The 21,606-nt window shown below is 43.1% G+C and overlaps 1 protein-coding gene across 5 annotated transcripts in view; it reads right to left on the reverse strand.

Moving 5' to 3' along the window:
- Positions 1–21,606, reverse strand: part of ASPHD2 (aspartate beta-hydroxylase domain containing 2) — a 241,291-nt gene that overhangs the window by 185,092 nt on the left and 34,593 nt on the right. Inside the window, exon 1 of one of the 5 annotated variants that reach the window (XM_078667315.1) lies at positions 19,418–19,483. The exons of 3 other annotated variants lie outside the window; for them this stretch is intronic. The gene's annotated coding sequence lies outside the window, so the exon portion shown is untranslated. Of the gene's footprint in view, positions 1–19,417; positions 19,484–21,606 lie in introns of those variants that run through there. One more of the 5 variants, XM_078667317.1, reaches the window with a different exon arrangement.

Genomic DNA, 21,606 nt, shown 5'->3' on the forward strand with positions numbered 1-21,606 from the left:
AAGTTTTTCGCCAGTCTCTTTCCGCTTGTTTGCACGATGTTTTTAGGAGCAGTAGGGTGTTATCATACCTCGGGCTGGGTTCTAAGCCACAGCATTTACTCCATTTAGCAGGAATCAGGGAATCAAGTGCCTGAGAAACCTAATCACAGAACAGAACATAGCCAGACTCAACGTCGTTAAAGGAGCCGAGTGGAAGTTTGCCGAGCAATCTATGGAAATCCTCAAGCTTTAATTTCTTCCATGGGCGTTTAAGAACGACTCTGTCTATGGTATTAAAGGGGGGGTCTCTGATCGCAGGGCGTAGTTCCACCAAGAGATGGTCCGACCAGGCTATCGGAGTAGGTGGTAGGGCCTTTATCACTGTCAGATTAGTAAATATAGGGTCCAGAATGTGGCCACCCACATGCGTGGGGTGGGTAATCACCTGACTTAACGGCAGCGCCTCTAGATCTGCGAGTGTGCTACTAATAGCTGGGGTATGACAAAGGTCAAAATGGAGGTTAAGATCGCCAAAGACACTAAAATTAGCAGATCCCATCGCAAAAGAGCCCACGGTTTCTGGGAGAGCCTTTCTAAAAGCGATGTCGTTGCCAGGGGGACTATAAATCAGAAGCCCAGAAAAGGTAAAATGGTGATTTACCGTAATACGAAAGTGCGCACTCTCGCATCCATCCATAGTTAGTTTCTTTCAAATACAAGGATAACACGATTTAACTACCGCTGCAATACCCCCACCCCTAGAGTTACGATTATGAGTGTAAATGGAATAATCTGGAGGGAGTGCTAAATTCAATTCAGCCATGGCCTCATCATGGAGCCAGGTTTCAGACATGAAGAAAATATCAGGGGCCTCTTCCAGAATAAGGTCGTGAATTTCGGAACGATGCTTTACCAACGACCTAACGTTAAGGTGCCAGACTTTAAGATCTCGAGGAGCCGGAGGCTCAGTGGGCGAGGGTACAGCAGAGGGAGGGGGCGCAAGGAGAGCTCTAATAGGGGATGGGGGAGTAAGAGAAAAATTACCACATGGACACTGAAAAGGGCCACACAACGGATCAAGAGAGGGATGCTCACAATACCGGGACAATTGTCGAATACTGAGTAGCTCCTCCCGCAAATACCTCCGTCGGGTATAACAGGCACAGTATCCCTGGCGCAGGGCGCCTCCTTAGCGCTGACGGGCGCAGACGGGCAGGACTCTGGCACGACTCCGGCACAGGTCCGGCGCGTCCGCAGTACGCGTCCGCTGCGCGGAGACATAGCCGTCCCCTTTTATGCGTAGCTAGAGGGCGTCCCAGCAATAGCCCACACCCAATATGGCCGCCGTCAATCATTCGCCTGAACGGGACCAACTCTCAGCGTCAATGCTCGGCCGAGAGCGGTCAGGTAGCGAGGGGGGGAGGGGAGAGGTCACAGCACAAGTAAAGAATAAAAGCTTATTAAATCAAGCACATTGGCAATAAAACGCGCAATTTTAAAAATGCGCTAAATTGAAAGATAGACCTCCCGGCATCCGCCTCAGGAGGGGGAAAAGATCGTTCTGCCTAGACGAGCGCCGGGCTCCCAAAAGCCCCTTTTATGCGCAGCTAGAGCGCGTCCCAGCCATAGCCCACACCCAATATGGCCGCCGTCAATCACTCGCCTGACCGGGACCAACTCTCAGCGTCAATGCTCGGCCGAGAGCGGTCAGGTAGCGAGGGGTGGGGGAGGGGAGAGGTCACAGCACAAGTAAAGAATACAAGCTTATTAAATCAAGCACATTGGCAATAAAACGCGCGATTTAAAAAATGCGCTAAAGTGAAAAATAGACCTCCCGGCATCCGCCTCAGGAGGGGGAAAGATCCTTCTGCCTAGACGAGCGCCGGGCTCCCAAAAGCCCCTTTATTGCGCAGCTAGAGCGCGTCCCAGCAATAGCCCACACCCAATATGGCCACCGTCAATCACTCGCCTGACCGGGACCAACTCTCAGCGTCAATGCTCAGCCGAGAGAGGTCAGGTAGCGAGGGGGGGGGAGGGGAGAGGTCACAGCACAAGTAAAGAATAAAAGCTTATTAAATCAAGCACATTGGCAATAAAACGCGCGATTTTAAAAATGCGCTAAAGTGAAAGATAGACCTCCCGGCATCCGCTTCAGGAGGGGGAAAAGATCGTTCTGCCTAGACTATAGTAAATATAGTCCCTTACCAACTACTCGATCCGCCACAAAATCGCTAGATGAATGAATGCGATATGGCGTGACTGAAACCAAAAATGTAAAATACATAAGAAAAAGCCACTTGAGGTGTTTTACGAGTCTAGCAGTAAACTTTATGGAATTGGATGCACTCTCCCGTGGCGAGGCAAGCAAACCTTGAAACGGCGCATCAAGCGCATCAGGTGTTTGATGGACGTTAAAAAACATAAGAGCTATGGGAAGCGAGAAAGGACTAGCAATGAAAAGAGCAGCCAACGGGCTTGCCCCACAGCTGTCCTGTGTGTGCCTCAGTGAATAAACAATAAAGTTAGATACAAAGTGTGAACATACATGAAAAAAGGATTAAAAACTAAAACCAGTCCACTAGAGTCAAAATTCCACATTGTGCAAACGTCAGCTACTAATTGGGAATCAAAAATCCAACTGTGACTCATAGCAAAAAAAACGTCTGATGCATGCGATCTGAAAAGTGTGTAACCATGAGAAAACATAATATAACAGTGTAAAGATGCTCCTGGACACAAGCTGCTTAGAATAACTTTATTCTTAAGACAACACGCCATAAGCAAGTCCGCATGGCAGTGAACAGATATTGTATGAACTGTCAACTGTCAAACTCACACAGCTGTCAACATTCCAGCTGGGAGCTGACCAATAGGGAGCAGGGGAAAAGCACGCGCAAGGGAGGGAAGGAAAAGAAGAAAGGACTAAACACAACACATCTCCTTCCCAATGGAACAAGGGAATATTATACACTTGCACTGTGCTTAAGTAATGATATATTCAAGATTGTAATTCACACACAAAGTCCTTATATTTACTAGGTTTACTAAGAATGCGGCCGAAACTGCTGGTGCTTGTGCTGGCTCCTCCAACACCTTCCGTGTGCCCACTCCCAGTGTCCTCAGTGGATGTGTTCGCCCCACTGGCAGTGTCATCAGTTCCTTTAGGGCTGGCATCACACTTCCCCTCTCCATTAACCGAAGTCTCAAACTCAGAATCTGTACAACTTGTCTCCACACTTTCCAGTGGCTCCACCGACTCGTCTGAGCTCAGAGCCCTGTCCATTCCAATAGATTCTATTCCATCTTGATTTGGTCGCGTCCTGACATTCATGTTTTCCATTGGTGCACAGACTTGGTTATGTTCTACACCATCCTCCTCATCAGAACACTCTAAGTGTCGATCGTTTTGCTCATAGCCGCCATCTTTTTCTGTTTGTTCCTTTATTTCTGAGCTGCGACACATTGCCATCCTAGAAGCATGCCATACTTTTCCATCACTAAGTAAAGCTGAGTTACAAAAAACTTCTACCACATCTAAGGGTGCGGTATATCTATCGTTCCCTTTGGCAATGTGTCCACTTTTCTTTATCCTCACCTTGTCCCCTACTTTGATGTACACTTCTTTGCAGTTCTTGCTCCTGTCATGTTTTTCCTTGTGAATATCTTGTGCGACCTCTATCCGTTCTTTTATCTTTTCCATTGTCCATCCAGTAGTTCTCGCTGATTTGAGCCACCCGATGTTGTCCTTAGAAATGGGCGTTCTCCCTCTCATTATTTCGAATGGGCTTACTAATGTCTTTTCTCCAGGAGTAATTCTGTACCCCCATATCATCGCTTTTACTTCCTTCCTCCAACACTTCCCACTTTTGTTTGCCAATTGGATGGTTCCTTTAATCACCCGATTAAATCTTTCCACGGCACCATTACCTGCCGGATGATAGACTGAAGTTGTTTTATGTGTGATGCCATTCCTATTGATGTATCTTTTGAAAGCTTCTGAAGTGAATTGACTGCCGTTGTCACTGACAACAGTTTTCGGAATACCTTCCCTGGTGAACACATCGTCCATAAATGTTAATATGTCGCTTGTGTCAACCTTTTCTTTGCACACCTTTATCTCTGGCCATTTAGACAGATGATCCACCATCACTATTATATACACCTGTTCGTCTTGCCATCTTATTGGTCCTGTTATGTCCACTCCAATCCTATCCCATGGCATGTTAGGGCACGCCAAGGGTTTTAGTGTTGGCCTGAGCGTTGTTTGAGATTTGTCTGAATTCTCACAATCAACACAGTCCCTTACCGCTCTCTCTATCTCAATGTCGCAGCCCGGCCACCAGTACCAACTTTTTATCCTTTGTTTAGTTTTATTTATGCCCAAATGCCCTTCATGACATATTTTTATAACCCTATTCCTGAGAGTTTTGGGTGGTATGATTTTTCCTTGTCTAAAGACGAGATTGTCTTCCACCGAAAGTTCGTTCCTCAATTCCCAAAATGCACGTATTTCCCCCTCCAGACATTTTTTCTTTGGCCACCCTTTGACTAAGAGTTCACGTACCCTTTGTAATGTTGCATCTGTGAGACTACTCTGAGTCCACTCCTCTTTTTGGATGGTAGGGAATTCCTCGCAGACACTTGCCACGCATAACTCTTCTTCTTGCTCCATACTCTCCACATTCTTCAATGGCAACCTGCTCAGAAAATCCGCCACCACATTTTTCGCACCGGGCAAGTATTGAACATCATAATTATAGTCCAAAAGTCTTAATGATAGACGTGCTAGTCTGGGTGACGCTGTGTACAACCCTTTCACAGTTAACACTTTTGTAAGTGGTTTATGGTCGCTTCGTAGTACGATTTTCTTGCCCCAGATGTACTGGCGAAAATGCTCCATTCCCCACACACAGGCCAGTGCCTCCCGTTCAATCACTGAGTACCTCTCTTCTGATTCTGTCAATGAACGAGAGGCAAACGCGATGGTCACTTCTTTTCCTGTTTTTTCTATTTGTGTAAGTACCGCACCAATTCCTCTCCCACTTGCATCTGTGGTGATGACGCACTCCAATTCTCCGTCGAACCCTTGCAGGGGAGGTGCAGCGCAAATTTCTTTCTTTAACTTTTTGAAACTTACTTCACAGTCCTTTGTCCACTCAAATTTGTTTTTGTTCTTCAATAGTGTTCTAATATCGTAAGTTTTGGTTGAAAAATCCTTTACGAACTTTGAATAGTATTCAATTAAACCTAAAAATGCTCTTACTTCATCCTTGTTCGCGGGTACAGGTGCATCACTGATAGCCTTTATTAGTTCCTTCTTTGGCTTTATCCCTTCATGTGTTATTTCGTGTCCCAAATAATTTACACTACTTTTGCTGAATTTGCACTTCTTGTATTCTGCGGTCATCCCGCACGTCTCCAATTTTTTTAGCACTTGTTGAAGTCTGTTATCATGGTCTTCTTGATTTCTACCCATGACTAAGATGTCGTCTTGGAAGATGAGGATGTTCCTTACACCTTTAAATATTTCCTGCATGAGCCTTTGAAATAACGCAGCAGCAGATGCTATACCAAAAGGGACTCTTTTAAACCTGAAACACCCGAATGGTGAAATGAAAGTTGTAAGGTGTCTACTCTCAGGGTGCAATTGAACCTGGTGGTACGCTGCCGCAAGGTCAATGGTAGAAAACACACTCATTCCTTTGGTGAGTGACAACATTTCCCCAATTCTTGGTAGCGGGTATTGGTCGATTACTATATTTTTATTCAAATCACGAAGGTCCATGCATAACCTAAGCCTACCATTAGGTCTCTTAGCGACAACTAAGGGTGCGACCCACTCCGCAGATTCTGTTGGTTCGATTATATCTGCTTCTAATAGTTTGTTAATTTCTTCCCTTACCTCTTCCTTTATCGTAATGGGTATTTGTCGTACTTTGTGTAGGCAGGGTACTGCGTCCTCCTTTAATTTAATCTTGTGTTGAAAGCCTCTTAACTTTCCGATTTTTCCATTAAAAACCCCCGGGAACCTTTCCAAAATGCTCTTGTCTAATAGAGTGTCATGTTGAACCACTAAGACGGGCTCCGCACTGTTGGGGTCGAGAGTAATGCCCAGCTTTCCCTGGTCTCTCCATCCTAATACAGACGGCCCTGTTGCTGCCACATAAAGTTTACTGGACATTTCTCTTTCCTTGAAGAAGAAGGGTAATTCTCTGAATCCCAAGAGTTTTATAGGTTCCCCTGTAAAGGTTTTAAGTGTAATGTCAGGTTTTTCCAACTTCCTTCCTACGACCTGTTTAAACTTCCCTTCCCACACACTGTGGTTGATAATGGTGCAAGGCGAACCCGAGTCCGCAATTATTTCTAGTTTTACACCCCCAATTTCAACTTTGCACATTGGTTTTCTTTTATTGCCTTTGTTATCCTTTGCCTCTTTCACATTTAATACACAGAAATTATATTCCGAATCATCTGACGAGTTTTCCCCATTCTCTTCTTCATCACAGACATATTTTATTCTCATTTTTCCACTCCTCTTGCATGCTTTCTGGAAATGCCCTACCAATCCGCACTTACTACATTTGATGTTCCTTGCCGGGCAGTTCCAATCATTAGCCAAATGTCTGTCACTATCACAGCGATAACACCTAAGGTCTTTATATGTTCTCTCCTTATTGTATGTTTTTGTACAGTTTCTTTCCTTGTTGCTATAATTAGTTCTTTTTCTTCTTGTAGCACTCACTTTGGCTACCACACTTGTCTCTTCACTCTTCCCTTTGCTCTCATTAATCACTTCCTTTGCACATCTTCCTGTGAGTTCCGCTTTTTTCACAATGTCGATTACCTGTTGTAGGGGCTTTTCACCTTTGGCCCATAAAGCATCTTGTATATTTTGATTTGAGGTACACATAACTATTTGGTCCCTAATGAGATCGTCGTGTAATACCCCAAATTTACATGTGAGTGCTATGTTTTTTAGAGCTGCAACATACTCATCAACGCTTTCCTCTTTACTCTGTTTCCTCCTGTAGAATTTATATCTATGCACAGCTACACACACGACAGGCTTATAATACGAATCCAAATCCTCCAAAGTATCCTCAAACACATTCCTGTCCGCCCCCTCGTGGCTCCTTTTAGCAATGTTATTGTATACCTTTAAACCACCTGCCCCTAAACTGTGCAACAAAATTTTTTTCTTTTCCTCAGGTTTTAATGCCTCATCCTCCTTGTCGAATGTTGATATATAATTACAGAAGTATTCCTTCCACTCTTCCCATTTAACATTAGGAGTACCTTCTCCTTTCAAAAAAGGCTCAGGTGGCTGCAAGTTGTATACGTTGCTGTTTGCCATTTCAGAATGTTCGTGGTATTACTATATATGTGTATTTACTCCTTTATTTAACGTGTACTTCAGCTCACTCAATACATAGAATTAAGTGTTTACTTAAAAGGATACGATCAGTGACTCGCGTTGCATCAAAAAGATTGTGCGAGTGTTTCTTTAAATTTTCATGTAATTTCTCAAAATGGCGCCTAGCGCGATGACGTCACAACCGCCGTTGCGTAGCGCTGATTCTCCTCACATGAAGAGCCTCCTCACACGATACTGACGAAGTGAGTTTTTTCTTGCTGTTTACTCTTTTGTCCTTCGTTCACCACAATGTTTATCCAGCAGACTTTAGTCATTCAAGAGATGCCACTTACTTCAAAGCTTCGAAGTTCCGCTCATAAGCCTTTAGCGCACCTCTGATGGTCTCGTAACTTATCTCCTGCTCAGTTCATATTGATGTGCTTTAGGGAAGAGTACACCATTCCGCACCTCCGCTCCTGCTAGTACTTCAAATGATTGACTAAGAAGTCAATGTTCCGCTTCGTGACAAGTCGTCAAACCATCTTTTAGTCCCGTTCCCTTGTCAACGCGTCTTCCTCACTCAAAATTGCTTCGCGTAGGTTCACTGGCGTGTTGTGTCCTCGTCGCCAATTTGTAAAGATGCTCCTGGACACAAGCTGCTTAGAATAACTTTATTCTTAAGACAACACGCCATAAGCAAGTCCGCATGGCAGTGAACAGATATTGTATGAACTGTCAACTGTCAAACTCACACAGCTGTCAACATTCCAGCTGGGAGCTGACCAATAGGGAGCAGGGGAAAAGCACGCGCAAGGGAGGGAAGGAAAAGAAGAAAGGACTAAACACAACAAACAGCTAAAACAATTGGGGTCCCAACACGAAGTAACGTGATGGCAAGTGCCCGATTCAGATGAGAGTGAAACGAATGATGTGCTCAGTGTTACACAGTGAAACAAAGCTAATATCTAAATATAGGTAGACACACAAATATGGATTGACAAAAGAAGCACTAGTACTGTAGTTAATAAACACCTGGAATCTATGTATACCAGAAATAGAAAAACTCTTGCTGTTTGACTAGCTCCAAAATCGTGAACCGTACCTGAGGAATGGTGTGGTGACATTCATTCCAATGGCAAGCTAACGGTGAGTTCAAAGACTTGGTCCTGATGCGACTCTTATGTTCAGTAACCCTTGTGCTAAGCTTTCTCTAAGTTTTTCCCACATACAACAGCCCACACGGGCACTTGATAACATATATTACGCCTTGTGCTTTACAGTCTACTGTATAGTTCAAGAAAATATGCATGCCTGTCCAGGGATGAAAAATAGACCTGCCAGTTAACACATTATAGCAATGCGTGCAGTTTTGACATCTCATCATGCCCTTATGAGTCGTTGCATCAGTTGTGTCTGAATGACCCAACAATTTCTTCAAGTTGCTAGATCTTCTATAGGCAAATAAAGGTGGATGAGCAAATAAGCCTTTGAAGTTGGGTTCCGTCTGAAGTAACTCCCACCGTTTCAGGATAATCGTCTTGATTGAAGCGGATTTTGTGGAAAAAGTGGAAACAAAAACTTCCCTTCCTTGGTCTTTTTTCAGTTGCTTCTGTAGAAAGACGGTCTATTTAAAGCTAGTGCACGTTGAGCAGCTCGCTCTAACACTGCTTGAGGGTAACATGGTTCCAGATGATTTTCTAAATCCAACCGTTCCTCTTGTCAGATAATAAAGATGTCATCGATGTATCTGCGATACAGGATAAGCTTCTGTGTCCAGCTAGTTTTAGATAGAATGTGTTCAGTTCAAACTTTGACATTAACAGATTCGCCTAACTGGGGGCCCTCGAAAAGCCCATGGAGGCACTATGGCTGGTAGATAAAATCTCTGCTTCCACTGTAAGTAACTGATATAGGCAGAAATTTAGCAATTCAAGTAAAAATACCTTGTTAGCTTGCATTTCATCCTCTCTAAGCAGTGACCATTCAATGGCTTCTATGCCTTCAGCATGGGGATGCAAGTGTAAAGGTCTACTACGTCCACAGCGCATAGCCATACTTGTTAGGAGTCGTGAGATGGACTTCGGAAAGAAGTTTCAACAGATGGGTGGCATCCTGAAGGTATGATGGGCTTGCCTGCACCAATGGCTGTAGGAAATAATCCAAATACTGTCCAAGAGGTTTGTGGATGGACCGGCATTCTTAGACAATCGGTCTGAACGGAGGATCGACTAGACTTTAATGGACTTTAAGTAACATGTACAATGATGGACGCCTGGGGTATTCTGTGTATAAAAATAGTTTTAAGTTGTCATTGATCCATTCCATGTTGATGGCACGTGTAAGAAGGAATGACAGAGTCTTCATGAACATTGGTGTGGGATCTTCAGACAAAGGTAAATATGCGAGGTCATCCTGCAAATATTCAGTAACTTTTCTCTCATAAAACCAACGGTCCATCACAACCAGTGCACCCCCTTGTCTGCTGGTGAAAACAACAGAAGCTGGTTATTTCTTAAAGCCTTCAAAGCAGCCGTCTCCGGTTTAGACATGCTGTGATGCTTGGTCTTCAAAGTGGATATTTTCTGTAGGTCTTTCTTGACCAATGTCTCAAATCATAGCAGTGTAGCATATCTGATCCCCTACCTCTAGTGTAAGGAGTGTGTCCCTTCCTACTGTGGGCATATACCTCTATAAACTACCCTCCCCCAACAGAACTCCTCTGGGACCCTGTGAACTCTTAGAGTCCCTTTACAGGCTGCAAACCACTTATCTAGGTCATCCCCCACTCCATAACTGGGCACCAACTCCTTGGGTATCAGGACTCTGGACTCACCAATGGACACTGCAGATTTGCTGCCATCATTGCTGCTACTGGACCCCACTTATAGGGCTCTTATGTCCATCTCTCTGAGACTCAGCTGAGGGGACACCTTCCTCTTCTCTATGGCTAGTCTACCCTCGTTTTGAATTGTTTCTCCAATTTATCAAGGGCCTCTTCCTTCTCCAATCTGTCAATGGCCTGTTCCTTCTCAACCAAAGCAAGTTTGTGTGCCTGCTCCAGATTGTCAAGCTCCAATTTTTTTTTCTTTCCCCCCCTCATGTCTGCAAGCTCTTCTGGGGACAGGGTCTTGGAAGAGACACTGCTTCCTGCTCTGGGGAAAACCACTGCTTCCAGCAGGTTACTGGCTGCCCCCACCCACGTAGTTCAAGTCACCTTGGACTTCAAAATAAGGTCATCCTCCTCCTCCTCCTTTGGAATTTCAGTCCTTTAACTCTGGGTCTCTGCCTAGGCTCGCAGAGCTTTCTGCAACTCCACCTTCCGGGTGAAGCCTCTCATGGACAGATGAAATTATTTACAAACATCAGCAGGGCCACAGAATAGGATTCAAACTTGGCCATTTCAAAATCCGTGACTCCAGATGCAGGTGTGGCTTCTCAAGGAAAGAGAGACATGGGTTAACAAACCATTAAATGGGTTAATTAGGGAGAATTGAAAAAGGCTTGAATTGGTCTTAATATAGAATTGTAGTGAAACGGAATTACTATATGGTGTTGCACTAACACAAGTTCCATCTTCACCGATGACCACCAATGTTAGAAATGTGGTCTCTAGTTGGCAGAGGTATCCACCTTGTACAAGTAGGGACAACCACTCTAGTCAGGGTAAGCTAGAGACACACTACATGATAACCTACGCTCTCTCTCTCTGGTACCTTGGCACAGAGCAGTAAGGCTTTTCTAAAGAGGTAATGTGTAAAGTATTTGTGCAACACACATACACAGTAACACAATGAAAACACCACAAAAAAACTCCACACTGGTTTAGAAAAATAGACAATAATTTTATAAATAAACCAAGACCAAAATGATAAATAATCCAATAAGTAGAAGTGGAGTTATAAATGTTTAAAGAATAAAAAGAGTAATAGGGTTTAGAAGCCATAAGCACCTATAGGGATAATTGGCAGCGCTGGACAGGGGTATAGTCTACAGTTCAAGCCAATCACGATAGAGTGCAGGCCGAGAACAATAGCCACGCAGGCCTGGTGAACAGAGCACCTTCATTCTCGTTGCAACAGCTAGATGCAGGGTGCAGACGAGCGATGCGTCAATGTTGGGCTAACAATCGAGGTGATGCATTGGTTTTCTTCACATTGTACCAGCGATGCGTTGGGTCCGTTAAGCAAAGCATCAGGGTAATCCATGCTGGAGGGGCAATGCGTCGATCTTCTCCAGGCAGTGGCGGCGATGCACTGGTTCTGAAGCGGCGGTTCCGGATGCGATTAGCAGTTCAGGTTCAATTCTACTCCCACAAAAGGGCCAATGCACCCGTTCTGCTACACGCAGAATGGAGATGTGTTGATTTCTCTGGTGCAAATATCTGGGTCCACATCCAGTGAACCAGGCACAGGAGTAAACACTTTGATAGCCCTGAGTTTCAAGCGACAGGAGGCAAGCCAACAAGCCCTTGGAGATAACTTCAGTTCTCATTAGCAGGGTCAGAGAGCAGCAGGAATCAGGGCAGCACAACAGAGAAGCAAACCTTATAGGTCAGCAGTCCAGCAGAGTGTCAGTTCTTGATGCAGCACAGCAGTTCTTCTGACAAAGTCCAGTTGTAGGTCAGGAAATTTCTGATTTGGTAGGGTCAAAACCCCAGTACATATACCCTGTTGTGCCTTTGAAGTGGGGGTGACTTTAAAGACGGGTCTATGAAGTGCACACAGGTCCTTTATTCCCAGCCTGTGTTCAGTGGGTTGTAATCAGCCCTTTGTGTGGGAAACAGGACACTGTCTATTCTGTTGTGTCAGCTCCCCCTCCCTTCCTGCTCAGGAAAAGCCATCAGAATACAGGTGAGTATGCAGTCACACCTAACCTTCCTGTGTTTGTGGCTGTTTAGAGGAAATGCGCAAATGTAGCTATCACCCACCCTAGACGTTTATTGGAGACAGGCTGCAGGCACACAGAGCAGCAAGAGCAGAGAAATGCACACTTTCTAAAAGTGGCCTTTTTTAAAATAGTAATGTTAAATCCAACTTATCCAGTGAAGAGAATGTATCAATACCATTCCAAACATATAAAACATGATGCAACTAATTCTTTCTAATCAGGAATTACACCTTAAAAGTGTATTTGGAAGTTCCATTGTTAACCTATGAGAGGAGCAGTCCACACAGTAGTGGAAAACGAATTTGGGTGTTTGTCACTACCAGGACATACAAAACTTAACAGTACATGTCTTACCTTTTACTTACACAGCACCCTGCCCTACTGGCTTCCACGGGCTTACCTTAGGGGTGACGTGTAATAAAAGTGGGGTTTATGGCATGGGAAGTAGTTTTAAATGCCAAGTCAAAGTGGTAGTAAACTGCACACACGGGCCCTGCAATAGCAGGCCTCAGACAGATTGGAAATGCTACTTGTGTGGGTGACACAATTAGTGCTGCAGGCCCACTAGTAGCATTTAGGTTACGGTCCTTGGTATATGGTATACCACTATACAAGGGACTTACAAGTAAACTAAATATGTCAATTGTATGTACACCAATGCTACCATGTTTAGGAGAGAAGCATATGCACTTTAGCACAGGTCAGCAGTGGTTAAGTGCTCAGAGTCCTATGGCCAACAAAAATAATCCGCAAAAAGAGTAGGTAAGTAGGCTAAATATTTGGGGAGGAAGAACACCTTAAGGTTTACAGGTCTAACAATTCCAATTCAGTATTTGGAAGGAACGCCCTGGACACGCCCCTTCCAAATATCCAATTGGTATTTGGTCGCAAATTGCGATTTAGTTATGTGTGACCGAATCACACTTTAGGTTTGATAGATCAGAAAAAGCATTTTTGCGGTCTCGAATGACTTGATTCTGCCAATCAGGCTGTTTGAAACTGCTCAAATGCTTCGTACATCTAGCCCTAATTCCTTAAAGTACTTGGCTAAATAGATCATTTAAATTCTATGCTCACTCTTGCCCATCCATCTGCCTAGCTTTAAGTGTGTCCTCTGCTCCCATTCTTCAACACCATACAAAGTGAGGAAACATCACTCAGTTGGTGTGAGAAGAATCATCTTAAACCAAACACACAGCAAAAAGATTGGATGTAAGAATTATTTACCAATTCTCCATGAGAATGATAGAACAGCTTACTCAAACTGAGTGTTGAAACAACACTGAACTTCTCAGGTCAGGACACTATGAAAGCAAAAACGTCTGTGCTAGGGACAACATAAGATCTACAATTGTGAAAATTTCACTGCGTTTGTAAAAAGGCAGGGTCTATTGGCATAGACATCATGAGATTTGGCTGTCTACGAGCCACTTTGGACAGATGCAGAGAGGAATACAATGGAAAAGCCAGTCTTGCGGTTTGCATCCTACTCCTTCAACAGTGTGAATAGCAAGCCCACTAGATTTTACCAGACACCAACTTGTTTCCTTACCTAGCTTTCAATTAATGGGTGTTGTTTAACTATTTAATTTTAATTTAGTTGAAATTTGGCACTAGAAAAGGATTTTAGAAAACATCAACACAGAGTTTGTTTCATGCCACCAAATCACCATCAGCAGTTTCAGTACCCATAACATCTGCTCTCAGGCTGAGGGCATACCAACTCCCATAGCGTGCATTCTGTCATTAGCATCACCATTAAGCCTTCTATGTCGAGTTTTCCAACACAGAATAGAGTCTGTCTGAGTTCATAAAGTGTATTATTAGTAGGGTATTTGTGATTTCGGCTTTTGTCAATATCTGTGGTTAAGACTTCATTGGGAGTACTGTGTGGTCATACCACCCCTGGCAGCATCTATACTCAACCATTGCTCTGCAAAATCTCAAGAGGCATCCCCAGCCACAATAAGAAGCTGAATGGGTAGGTACAGTCACATGATTAGAAATAGACTGATAATGTGGGAAGTGGGGCCAAAAAGGTGCTTTGAAAAATACAGTCAGATTGAGTGTACATTTGGCTCAATCAAATAATACCAGCAGTGCAAATTAAAAATCGAAATTAAACATATAAAAAACACAGAATGTAAGAGACTAATCATATCAAATATCAATAATGTACCTGTAAGAGTAAGGTATAGACAAATGTCAACAAAGAAAAAGAAATATTAATACTCAACATGCCTTTACCACAAACATCGTGGTAAAAGAATGTGAGGTAAAAGAATTTGTGGTTTAGACGAGGTCTTGGTAGCGACCTTGTTGTTAGGGTAGTCGTTGTTGTGGAACTCATTGTTCCAACATACAACCCTGACAACAGCAGGCCACCAAACCTGGGAGTGACAGCCATTCCCAAAGAGGTTGCAAATTGCAACCTGCCTCATAAATATTAATGAGGCAGGTACCTTGAGTTCCATTTTGGAATCGCAAACAGTGTCTCTGTTGTACATCAGGTTTCGCAATTTGCGAGTTGCAAACCATGATGGGCCTACATCCTGCCCCATGTCCTATGAGTGACTGTTCTTGAAATAACACAGATCAGCAAACAAGCCTAAAGTTGCTCATAAGGGTTGCTGGCATTGACATCTTGCTGTGTGCTAGATTAAAGGCACATTCAACTCCAAGGACCCAGGTGGAATCTTACCCATGCCCAAAACCCCTAATGTGGTGACAAATAGCATGTCACCCACGTACTGCCTGTCAGGAAACCCAGGAGTAAATGTGTATTAACTGGCGACAACTCTTCTTCAGCAGCATCTTGTGTCGGGGAGGCCCTGGGAATAATATGTCTGTCAATTACTTATATCCAACCCACTGCTGACCTGTCCAGCCATCCGATCCCAGAGGAGCTCCTACAAGGCAATGAACTAGAAGAAGGCCCTTTCCCTTGCCTTCCATTGGCATGAGAGAGAAACTCATTGCCTCGGGTCTGCCCTGTCACAGTGACCTTGCCAAACACACCTCCTACTAAATCTCAAAGAGCACATTCAAACATTCTGACTTCATCTACAGCAGCCCCTGTCAGACTCTCTTACATCAGGCTGAGCTTGTGTGCATTGCCTGAAGCACCCTCCGGCCAGAACACAGGAACATTAGGCTCTCAGACAATGCACACAACACAAGATGTTGTTGCATTCATCCACACTATATATCACACATATTACAGCTGGCTATATGTGAGAAAGAAAAAATAGAAAAGTAGAAGTCGTGTAATGTCGGAAGGATGAGCCAGGAGGAGAAATGTCCTTCATGACAAGAACCCTCACTCACCGTTAGGTGACATGCTTCATCATATGGGTTCCCTCCTCATAACGAGGTGCGGGCTATAACTCCCCCGAGGGGAGGAGCTGAGGTGTTTTCTCAAGATGATTGTATGGATAGTGGTGAATGGAGGGCAGAATGAGAAAAAGAGAGAGTGATTAAAAATGTCTCTCGGGGTCCGCTAAATCTTTATTGGGTGGCCTCAGGGACACAGTTAAAAAACCAGGAGGACTAGGGATTAAGCCAATATATCCCTAGATGTAGGTTCGGATGTACTCTGTGTGTTAATTAGTATTCTAGAGGGATTAGTACCCCCTGGCTTTCTTTTGATCCCCGCTGATCCTTAGTGTGTAAACATTCATCCACACTATCACACCAGCAGCAAATCCACCACTGCATTTACTATCTTAAAACAAATGCATCGTATTACGATGTGAGGGGGAAACTCTGATCAAATACACCTACAAACCCCAAACTCCGGCAGGTTCAAATAAAGTGCCTCAACCATATAGGAAACCATTGGCAGCATATGTCTTTAAACAATAATAATACAAACTAGAAATAAGTAAGCTTAACACTTTTTAAGAGCATGACATTTCACATGCTGCGTTATGGAACGAAAGGAAATACTAATTATTGGGAGGGTTGTAAGAAGGTTGAAATCAATGAGGATACATCTGGTGTGAGGGATATGAAAATGTTGAAAGTGTTGTCCTCGCCCAAGTCACATCCTTTAGTGGAAGGAGCGGCGGTAATGCAGTATCAATGACTCGAGGATGTTGGGATCCTCGGGGCAACAAGTAAAGAACTGATTCTATGAGGAATGCAATCTTGTTAGGGTAGACTCTATGGGCAAGTTGCCAGAAGTGTTGGTTGGCATGCCTGCAGTGCTTACAGGCTGCCTCTGATATGAGCAGATGGCAAGTGTGCAGACTCTCATAGCAGGATTTAGAAAATCAGGCTCAGAAAGCGGATTTTTCTTGCTTGCGGATTGCCTTATCCAGAGATTAACTGACAAGCCAGTTCGTGCCATGCTGCATCCTGATGCCATGCTGCCACTCCTTCCACTGTAAACGAGGCATTATGCGTTAAGTACATTATACCAACAGACTGCAAGTAGGTATACATTTCCAGTACAGTTATAGAAAGTGACTTTAGCACTACGTTAACAGATATTTGCTCATCTTGCTATTCATGCATCATGATAATTTTTCATACTACATTTAATCCACAGATGTGCCTTTTCCAAGGGCGTACCTTGCCACCATTTGAAATTGCCTCTCTCACACGCACATTTTGTTTTATTTGATGAAACCCAATATGTTACACTAAGAAGAGGATAAGAACTATAATTAAGTCCTGGGTTCTCGGCAGGTTCCACTTTAAGGATAATAATAATAATAAGGATCTGTAAGGATCTGGGTGAAACCCCACCTGGGCCATTCCCACCCACAGGGTTGGAAGACTTAAGGAGGGTGGCATGTGAGGTGACCCACGTACTGCCTCTTCTGAGCAACCACACTTACCTGATAACCTAGCTCATCAGTATTGTTCATTATAATATTTGAGTCACCTGAGCTGTGCTGTTATGTTATTTTCTGTTGTATGTTATTTTCTGTTGTATTGTTTATTACTGTCTTGTATTAGTGTGTGGTTGTTGACTGTAATACCGTTGTGATATTTGTGTGACTTGCTGACATGACTTTATGTTGTAGCTGTATGCGTTAGTGTTGATACCATTTTTGGATGTTTTCTTATGGGTTTTTCATGGACGAAACCCCAATCTTGTCGTCCCAGACTTTAACCATTACTTTCTTTGCAGCTCTCTGAGTGTCTCACACAAATCAGTTACAGGAATGACTCTTCTGCTCACTCATGTTGAACAGAACTAAAACTGAGCCACATCAGCACCGAACTTCATAAGCAACCACTGGCCAGATGTACAAACATTAGTAATACAAATTTCCTAATTGCTATTCTCTCTGAATCTCAATTAGGAAATCTTATTCCTAATGTAAGAAAATCATTGAGTTTCATTTAGGGAATCCCTGAGGGTTTCAAATCAATCTACCTCATGAATATTAATCAGGTAGCTCGCAGTTAGCGACCCCTTTGGAATCAAAGCCACCACAAAGATGGTGGCCTGCTGAGGTCAGTAGGCCACCCAGGCCAACATGTCTGTGATTGTTTTATAATAAAGTATTTTTTTTCTTCTTTTAAATGCAGTCTGTTTTCCTTAAAGGTTTTTAATTTACTTTCTCAAAGGGGAATGTGGCCCTTGGGGACCCCCTTCCCCTTTGCGAATGGGTTACCACCAGTTTTAAACTAGTGGTGAAATATTACTGTTTTGACACCAGATTTCAGTTGCAAAACAACAATACCATACCGATTCAGTATTTGGAAGGGACGCCCTAAACACTCCTTAGCAAATTGTAACAAAATTGCAACTGAAAAATGTGATTCGGTAACAATTTATGAACCCCATTTTGTATTTTGTACATTTGGAAAAGCATTTTTTCAGTCACAAATGGACGAATTCTGTGAATCAGGCAGTTTGCGACCGGAAAAATGCTGTGTACATGTGGCCCTACATCTTTTCCACATTTGTCAGACTGAGGTTTCTGCCTGCTTTTCAACCAAATTATGAGGGTTTATTCAGTCATAACTGTCACAGCCATGTATCAAGTTCTAAATTTTCATAAGATGTTCCCCAATATTGTTTTCTGTTGTATTGTTTATTACTGTGTTGTATTAGTGTGTGGTTGTTGACGGTAATCCCGTTGTGATGTTGGTGTGACTTGCTGACATGACTTTATGTTGTTGCTGTATGCGTTAGTGTTGATACCATTTTTTGATGTTTTCTTATGGGTTATTCATGGACGATACCCAATCTTGTCATCCCAGACTTTAACCATTACTTTCTTTGCAGCTCTCTGAGTGTCTCACACAAATCGGTTACAGGAATGACTCTTCTGCTCACTCATGTTGAACAGGCCTAAAACTGAGCCACATGTGCACCGAACTTCATAAGCATTAGTAAAACAAATTTCCTAATTGAAATTCTCTCTGAATCTCAATTAGGAAATCTTATTCCTAATGCATGAAAATCATTGAGTTTCATTTAGGGAATCCCTGAGGGTTTCAAATCAATCTACCTCATGAATATTAATTAGGTAGGTCGCAGTTAGTGACCCCTTAGGAATCAAAGCCATCACAAAGATGGTGGCCTGCTGAGGGTGGTAGGCCACCATTTCTGTGATTGCTATATAAAAAGTATTTATGTTTCTTTTTTTAAATGCAGCCTGTTTTCCGTAAAGGTTTTTAATTTACATTCTCAAAGGGGAATGTGGCCCTTGGGGACCCCCTTCCCCTTTGCGAATGGGTTACCACCAGTTTTAAACTAGTGGTGAAATATTACTGTTTTGACACCAGATTTCAGTTGCAAAATAACAATACCATACCGATTCAGTATTTGGAAGGGAGGACCTAAACACTCCTTTGCAAATTGTAACAAAATTGCAAATGAAAAATGTGATTCGTAACAATTTATGAACCCCATTTTGTATTTTGTACATTTGGAAAAGCATTTTTTCAGTCACAAATGGACGAATTCTGAGAATCAGGCAGTTTGCGACCGGAAAAATGCTTTGTACATGTGGCCCTATATCTTTTCCACATTTGTCAGACTGAGGTTTCTGCCTGCTTTTCAACCAAATTATGAGGGTTTATTCAGTCATAACTGTCACAGCCATGTATCAAGTTCTACATTTTCATAAGATGTTCCCCAATATTAATTTACAAACTGACAAGAAACTGGTGCACACACTGGTGCTTAGTAAACCCAACAACTTTAGAAGCACATATGGCTAAATCACTCACCACTATTTCTGCCAACTTAAATGTTCCATCCTTGACTTTGCCACAAAAATATCATATATCTTCCAGAGACACAGCTCTGCAAATAAAACAGATCCTTGTAAAAATGATTGATCCCATTATTCAAAGCCATCAAAGGAAACCCTTCAAATGATCTCTCCAAACCCTCACTTGCAATGCCCCCATTCACTATCTATAATCGGGCAAGCTTACCTTGTAATCACTTCCAAATCTCCATGTTTCACCTAAAGCTCAGGGCCCTCAATTTCAATTCATTGGCTGCAGAATTATGGGCATTTCCATACACCCAGCGTTCAAAGATTGCTTGTAGAATCATGTCCTTCAGCAATGTAAGTACAACAGACAATATCCACCTGAGAACCACCATCTTCTGACACTCTGTCTCTCTACCTGCTGAAACTGAGAACTATCAATGTGAATTATCAGCTTAATACTCAATATTTTATAGAGGTGAGTTTTCACCTGCAACTATCACCCAAATGCCACTTCCTCAGTCCTGTGATGTTTTGGTGCTGTTGAAGGAAAATACATAAATCGGTCTTTGTGAGAACACAGCAGCTGCTTACACTTGCAGCTATGGTTGACAAAGATGCTGAAGTTAAAGGAGAATGGATTTAACCTGGAGCGGACTGTGATATCATAAAGTGTACAGAAATCATTCAAATTCATCATAAAATACTGTACTAGTGACATCATCACCAGGTATGCGATGTCCCTTCTCAGAAGGGACATACCAGAAAATAGATTTCGAACAATGCTACTGCAAGACATCCATCTCCCTTTGATGTAATCTATGTTAATATACCTCTGTAGGATGAAACAAGGAAAAACAGTGAGGTTGCAGTGAATACCAACTATCTTCCCCTACCACCTTTTCAGTCTACTGATCAATCACACCAACACATTATCCGTCTATTTATGAGTCAACAGAGTTAGAGACTTAAAGAGGCAAAATTCAGTTTCAGTTGCTGATGCTACACCGCCCTTTTTTGCATAACCGCTTGGTCAATACATCCTATTTCCAGGGACAAGCTCTCACACCAAGTCATCACACACACTGTTTTTTCCAACCTGGGCTTTTTCTCTTACAAGTCATAGCTATACAGTGAATTAGTTTAATTGGTTAAGTGGAATCAAAGCAAAATTAGAACTCCTACAACACATTGGGTTGTCACATGAAAACTCTGGACCGGACACACAGTGTAATGACATGGAATGAGATGATTACATTGCATGCTCCTGAATGCGCGATAAAATGCAGGTGGTGAAAAGAATATGCTCTACAGGTATAGCTCAAAGCAAAATATAAGTGCAAAAACATATTTTGAAAGAATTATAACTCCTCCCAAACATAAAGTGTAAAATCTCTAGAATGAATGTCTTCCTATAAAAAGATGATAGCTGTTGAAAAATATTAAGCAATGTTGGCAATAATATTATATTATAATAATATTGTAAGTTACTGTTGTAGTTATAAGCATTTTGGTAGCGCATAGTGATGTTGTGGTGCCCCTGAGTGATGCTGTGGTGGTGCTGAGTGATGCTGTGGTGATGCGATAGATAGTGAGGGCGATAGATAGATAGAGGGAGGGCGAAAGATAGAGGGAGTGCGAGAGATAGGGGGAGGGCGAGAGATAGTGGGAGGGCGAGAGATAGAGGGAGTGCGAGAGATAGAGGGAGGGCGAGAGATAGTGGGAGGGCGAGAGATAGAGGGAGGGCGAGAGATAGATAGAGGGCGAGAGATAGAGGGCGAGAGATAGATAGAGGGCGAGAGATAGATAGAGGGAGGGCGAGAGATAGATAGAGGGCGAGAGATAGATAGAGGGAGGGTGAGAGATAGAGGGGGGCGAGAGATAGAGGGGGGCGAGAGAGAGATAGAGGGAGGGCGAGAGAGAGATAGAGGGAGGGCGAGAGAGAGATAGAGGGAGGGAGGGCAGGGGATGGAGTGTGGGCGCCTGGTGGCCTTTTATTCAATAAACCATACCCTCATTTCATGTATTTTACTAGTGTGAGATCTGTTTTCATCTAGGCCGGCAGTGTTTTACACCCTCTGCACATTTTAAAGCTGGCAGCCGCTTGCACAGAAAGTCAGATGGGGAGGTAGCTGTTTTGGTGTGAAACAAGGATAGCTCTATCTTGAAACACTGTCCTCATATTGCAGCAAAGTAATA

This window comes from Lissotriton helveticus, chromosome 11, assembly GCF_964261635.1.
Source record: "Lissotriton helveticus chromosome 11, aLisHel1.1, whole genome shotgun sequence".
Taxonomy (NCBI): Eukaryota; Metazoa; Chordata; class Amphibia; order Caudata; family Salamandridae; genus Lissotriton; species Lissotriton helveticus.